The sequence below is a fragment of the Piliocolobus tephrosceles genome, chromosome 10, assembly GCF_002776525.5.
Source record: "Piliocolobus tephrosceles isolate RC106 chromosome 10, ASM277652v3, whole genome shotgun sequence".
NCBI classification, from domain to species: domain Eukaryota; kingdom Metazoa; phylum Chordata; class Mammalia; order Primates; family Cercopithecidae; genus Piliocolobus; species Piliocolobus tephrosceles.
Genome location: NC_045443.1, coordinates 125,055,697 through 125,061,772, shown reverse-complemented (window position 1 = coordinate 125,061,772; position 6,076 = coordinate 125,055,697). Strand labels below are relative to the sequence as shown.

Below are 6,076 nucleotides of genomic sequence, written 5' to 3'. Positions count from 1 at the left end.
GCTCTCATAATTCCCACATGTTGTAGGAGGGACCCAGTGGGAGGTAATTGAATCATGGGAGCGGGTCTTTCCTGTGCTGTTCTCGTGATAGTGGAGAAGTCTCATGAGATCTGGTAGTTTTACAAAGGGGAGATCTGGTCTCGTGAGATCTGGTTTTATAAAGGGGAGTTCCCCTACGCAAGATCTCTTGCCTGCTGCCTTGTAAGATGTGACTTTTTTCTTCCTTCACCTTCCACCATGATTGTGAGGACTCTCTGGCCACACAACCATGGAACTGTGAGTCAATTAAACCAAAATTACCCAGTCTTGGCTATGTCTTTATTAGCAGAATGAGAACAGACTAATCCAACCTGTTTTACTTCCATTTATATGGTAGCTCTAAAACTTCATTTATCCACATACCACTTTCAAGATACTTCCTTTTTTAAATACCACCTTTATTATTGTTCCTGTTAAGCTCTTTAATCCTTATTTAAATTAGGATGCTTATCTCACTGACACAGAAAACCAAGTAGTACAATCCACCATGTAACAAAAAGTCACCTAAAGATGAATTTGGAAAAAATGAACTGATACTATTAAAAATCTGAGTAGATACTATGGTCTGCTTATGTCTATGAGTAAGTTTGTCTTTATTAACTAATGAAGAACAGCAAGGGTTAGAGAACTATTGAAGACATTCCAGCACTGCAAAGAGACTTTCTCCTAATATCATTGAAAGGATTGAGAATTAAAATGGGAATAACTTTTCCCTCTGTTTTTAAATGCTGTGTTCCTTTGCTACCTATAATTTTCTCATCTAAAATTATTTGTTTTACCCATTGAAATATTCACCTTGCACTTTGGGAAACCCAAATTGCTGTTACTATGCGGCGAAAATTTTCCTATCACTTAGAGCTGCAGTTCTAAGGAAGGAAGAAAGAAGCCATGATCGGCAACAGGAAAGACACATTTCAGATGTTTTAGCAGTAATACAAGTAAATGGTTCTCAAAGTGTGCAATAGACAAGCCTCACCCTGGGAAAACCACCTTCACGATCATGGTATCTACCATGCCAGGTAAGTGTAATTCTCAGACCTTACAAGGAGGCAGAACAGCATATTGTAAGGAAGCTGGGTTTCAAAAGTGAAATGAAGCTAGATCCCAGAGTGCTAATTGGCAATTGTCTGGGCCACCGATAAGCCTCTCTGAGCCTTGGTTTCTTCTTGCAAAAATAAGGATGTACTTCATACCTGTTGAGAAGATGAATGGATTTAGCTGTAGAAAGGAAGAGTTCACAGCAGGCAGTCTACCTGGGCATAGACCCTGCTTCTACAGACCACCATCTGTGGATGGGTAGCCTCTCTTCCCCATGCCTTGGTTTCCTCATCAGTAACATCAGAGAAATAATCCAACCATACTCTTTGGAGCTCTGTGAAGCTTACATGGGTTAAATATGCATGGTTATCATGTGCTGCTGGGGAAGTTGATGTCAGCTCTCTTCCTTCCATGAGCACATGGAACAGGGCACCCAGCAGGTCTCACTCAGCACCCATGAATCACTCCTCTTTCTCCCCTGACAAAATCCCCAGATACTAAACACACAGACTAGGCAGTAGCAACTAAAGTGTTCTCATAAAGGGACACAGGACAGCTACTTCTTGAGGGGAAGGTTCTGGAATTGCAGAGCCAGAGAGGCTGTTTCAGGGTGGGTTCTGGACAGGTGAGGGTCAGAGCAGAGCATGAGGCAGAGTGAGAGGAAGGGCTGGATTCCTGTGGAAGGAAGAGAGAAACCAAGATAGGCAACATGAGAGACACATTTCAGATGTCTTAGCAGTAATACAAGTAGCTTAGCTCAGAAAGCAGTGAGTTTTGATTAGGGCAGGATAGTGGAAGGAGAGGGTTCCTCTGGCAACCTTAGGGCCATGAGCTCAGGAAGTTGCTTCTGTACAGACTAGAGGGCCTCAGCCAACAAAGAGGGTTACGCAATGATGGTGCAGCAGCCCACACAATGATCATTACTATCCCATAGTAAACGTCTACCTGCCTGCTGGCAGGACTATGAGCAGAAAAGAGATGAACACCATTCCTTTAAACAGTTTATTGCAATTCTGCTATGTTTGAAACTTTAATCCTAGTTGATGGGAAAATGTTATTCTTTGAACATTCAGTGTCTCCAGATGGGCTGTTTTGAGTTATTGTCCCTTAATTAAATGAAGTTCTCAGATAATGTACTGTTAATTGTTATCATATATTTTTACCAATAAGGGAAGCAAATGGACCAAGACAATACTTTCCAAACTCCCTTTTTAATTGTCAAGTGTAATGGAATTGGAGCATAATACTTTCCTAAGCAATTCCCACAAGTGCATGCATTGAGCCAAGGGCTGGGAGAGCGCTTTTTTGGGAGCCCTGAGTTAAGGAATTCACAGTGCTTATGAGGGGCCGAGATGCACGAGCCTCCTCGCCTACATCTCAGGTCTTCTTGCCACTCTCAGACTCCATCCTGGCTGAGAAGACGGTGATTGTCCTGGATGACTGAGTCACCGTTGTGGAGCTGGGAGTGCAGCTCGTAGCTGGCATGTCTCTCTCCCTGCAGCCTCACCCGGCAGACAAAAGGGCCATCGTCTCCACAGGCGCTGCCCTGGATGTTCTTCAGTCCCCACAGCAGGTGAGCGTCACCGGGGCCCTGCCTCCCTGGTCAGTGGAGACGACTTTTGTCTTGGTTAGCACATCCTGTGAAGGAGAGCAGGAGTCCTCATGCCTAGGACTGGGGATTCTTGAAGCTTCTTGCTGCTTATCCAGGTGGCCCTGTCTCTGAGAAAAGTATTCAGTGGCTTAGACACATTTCCTCTTCAGTGCTTTTCCACGCCGACCACATCCCCATATGCCATTTGCTTTCCCCTGGGCTTATCTGTGTGAGGCACAGCCTGCTGCTAGACTGTGACCAAAGGATCACATGTTTTCGCTTTTGCCAAAGCAGGTTGTTTGCAATGCTTAGAAATTCCATTTCAGCTACTTGAACAAGCATGGCTAATAGACACTAAATTGCTACTGTTTACAGCAATTATTGTCAACTCTAAAATTCTCTCTCATCTTTAAACGCGTACAAATCATTTTTGAAGATACCAGGGCCACTTTGCCATTCAGGCCAGCCAGTCTCATAATCCATTTTCCTGAGTCCTTCCAGCCAGTGGGTGTTTTGCTTCATCAGCACCAGCTTCCTAATGAAGAGCGTTCAAAGTAATATTATCTTGAACACCTGATTAGTTGCACCTGAAATTGATTCAGATAAATTGCCTGATCTTTCTAAATGTTTTTAAAAAGGTCAAAGTCAAATCTGTTGTAGGTATGCAATAAATTAATTTACACTTTCACGCATTTATGAAAGTCTATTATTTGTTCCTCATACCAGTAAGGTTATAGCACATTATTGATGCCAGTTCAAGGAATGACAAGAACTGTTCAAGATGATAAAACATGAATGTCTATTTTTCTCAGACTATGTATTTAGAGAACATTTCATTGTAAATCGTTTTTGTATTTTTGATTTGTAGGAACCTGATTATAACATAATACTTCTGTTTCATTTTCCTTAGGAAGTAATAGTAAGTTCTTGAATTTTGTTCAGTGACGGTTGGTGACACTTTTAGACATTTATGATTCCAAGGATTTTCCATTTATTGTCTCATCATTGAATGACATGGTGGTGTCTGTCCAGGTTCAAACCTTAAGCTCAAATGGTTGTGATTGCAGAGGACCCTTAAGTTAGACATAATGATTAGTGAACCTGTCAGAAGACCAACAGGAGGAGTGTTCTTACCCCGAGTAAAGAAAACTTAAAGGTCAAATTTGAACCAAGTAGTAATAAACACCAAAGATTTTTGTGTTGTCTTATTTTTACACTTAGACAGTAAGCATTTTTAATTGAAATTTTCTTAAAGAGGCAGGAGAGATATTGAAAGCATAAATCGGGAATATAAAGACCACCTCAGTGATTCCTAGAGCACAAAGCAAACCAGGAGAGAGTGGTCCAGGAATGGTTCCACCATGGCATGCCTGTTGACCAAGAGGAAAGTACCAACAAAAGCACAACCCCCCAGCCTCCTGTGGGGGTTCAGTGAGGATAGTGGGATACATTGTAAAGTAGACACAAACCTTCTTGGAAGGCCAGAAGGTTTTGCAAAAGTCTTGGGGAAAGGTTATGGCTGAAGGCAGCCGAATCGACTTTGAGCTAATAGCAAGGGTAAACAACAAAGGAATGTAAGGGAGTTTATCTAAATAGCTTGTTTACTTATGTGATCCTAAGACAAACCTTTGATCATCCATAGGACTACTGTCTCCAGGGGAAGGTGACAAGATTAATTACCCACAGGTGTGTTGACTCAAAGCCTTTGTCATTAAATCTGTACTAAATAAATGGAAATGTTGCTGGCTTATCAAGGTGATGCTGCAAAATCAGAGCAGAGCCCCTTATTTGGACTGAGAGGCAAAATACCTGTGTCAGTGTACGTCTCTCATCCATCGCTGGGTCAGGGTCTGCATGTTGGACTCCCACAGCTTCTCATGGATGGAAATAATAAGTTACTCAAAAGTGGTGGTCCAGGTGCCTTCACAAGTTTCTCCACTCAAGGGATATCACCAGATCCTAGTAGTTCTGGTGACCATACAGTGACCTCAAGGGGGCTAATGGACTTGGAGATTGGCATGTATGCCCTGTTCTGTGTGGGGGTGCAAGGACCCTTCCCCCCCCCCCCACACACACATAAACATATATATATAAGTGTGTGTCTGTGTGTGTGTGCACACATGTGTGGCTGTGTGTGAATACTGAAGATCTGGATAATAACCTAGTTAGTGAGATCAACAGTGACTGTCAAATGTTCTCAGATTTGGTTGGTATGGATGTTTTTGAGCATAATAGGATCATACCAAGTATTTTTCTGTTCTAAATATTTTCTGCCTATAATGAATCATGGATTATATCACCTCTTTTTGGCTAGTCAGTGTAAAACTATTAGTTACTATGTCCATAATATCTAAACTAAACTGTGGGAAAATATAAATTAATAAGTCTTGAAGTCCAGTTTTCTGAGTGTCATGCATCTGCCTGAATCATCTCTCGTTTCATGACCGAGATATCCAAATTATCAATCTTGATAACTAACCTGAGCCAAAAAAACATTTATAAAACCCTTCCCTTCCCTTCCCACAGGAATGGAAAGTTCAAACTCCCCGTGAGAGAGGCGCCAGCAAGCCTCTTGAGAGGGCACCGGGCTTGAATTCTGTGGTCGCGCAGAGCAAAGTTCAGAGGCTAAATGAAAACCACAGGACGTGGAAAAATTGAAAATGAGCAAACACCATATCCAGGGTCCAAATGTGCTGTGTTGGACGCCAGAGAACAGGGACTAAGAAGCAGCTACCACAACAAAGAACTAGCACTTAAGCACACAGGTGGGTTGCATTTGAGAGAAAGCAAGAAGGAAACTGGAAGAAACTTCCAGAAGACAATACTTGGCAAACCCTAGAAAACACTGTGTATACCAAGAAATGGAAAAATCGACTTGGTAGCTCTTTTAAATTGCACACTTGCAACGTTAAATTTCCAGAATATAAGTACTCTTAAAATCTAACAGGAAAGTGAAAAATAGAAAACATAAATGCAGGGAGAAAATTTGATTTTTGTTTTGTCTTATTTTTACACTTAGACAGTAAGCATTTTTAATTGAAATTTTCTTAAGATAATTATAGCTCTACATGCAATTTTAAGAAATATTTCTGAGACATCCCTCCCATATGTTTCCCCAATGATAACATCATATAAAACTTTAGTAAATATCTCATCCAAGATAATGATTTTGATACAACTTGCAGATCTTATTCAGATTTCCCCAATTTTTCCTGTACTCATTTAAGTTCTATAAAGTGTTATTGCCTTTGTAGGTTTAGGTATCCAACAGCACTGTGGAGATAAGAAACAGTCCCAGCGTTACAAGGATCCTCCATACTCCATCTTATAACCACACAAACATTCCCATTTCCCCTGTTCACAGCCCATGGGAACCACTAATCTACACATCTAAAATTTTGCCATTTC

The 6,076-nt window shown here is 41.4% G+C and overlaps 2 pseudogenes; one reads left to right on the top strand and one right to left on the bottom strand.

Moving 5' to 3' along the window:
* Positions 1-934: 934 nt before the first annotated feature.
* On the bottom strand, positions 935-1,066 carry LOC111522985 (annotated as a pseudogene).
* A 1,350-nt stretch (positions 1,067-2,416) lies between these two features.
* On the top strand, positions 2,417-5,326 carry LOC113225330 (annotated as a pseudogene).
* Positions 5,327-6,076: the final 750 nt, after the last annotated feature.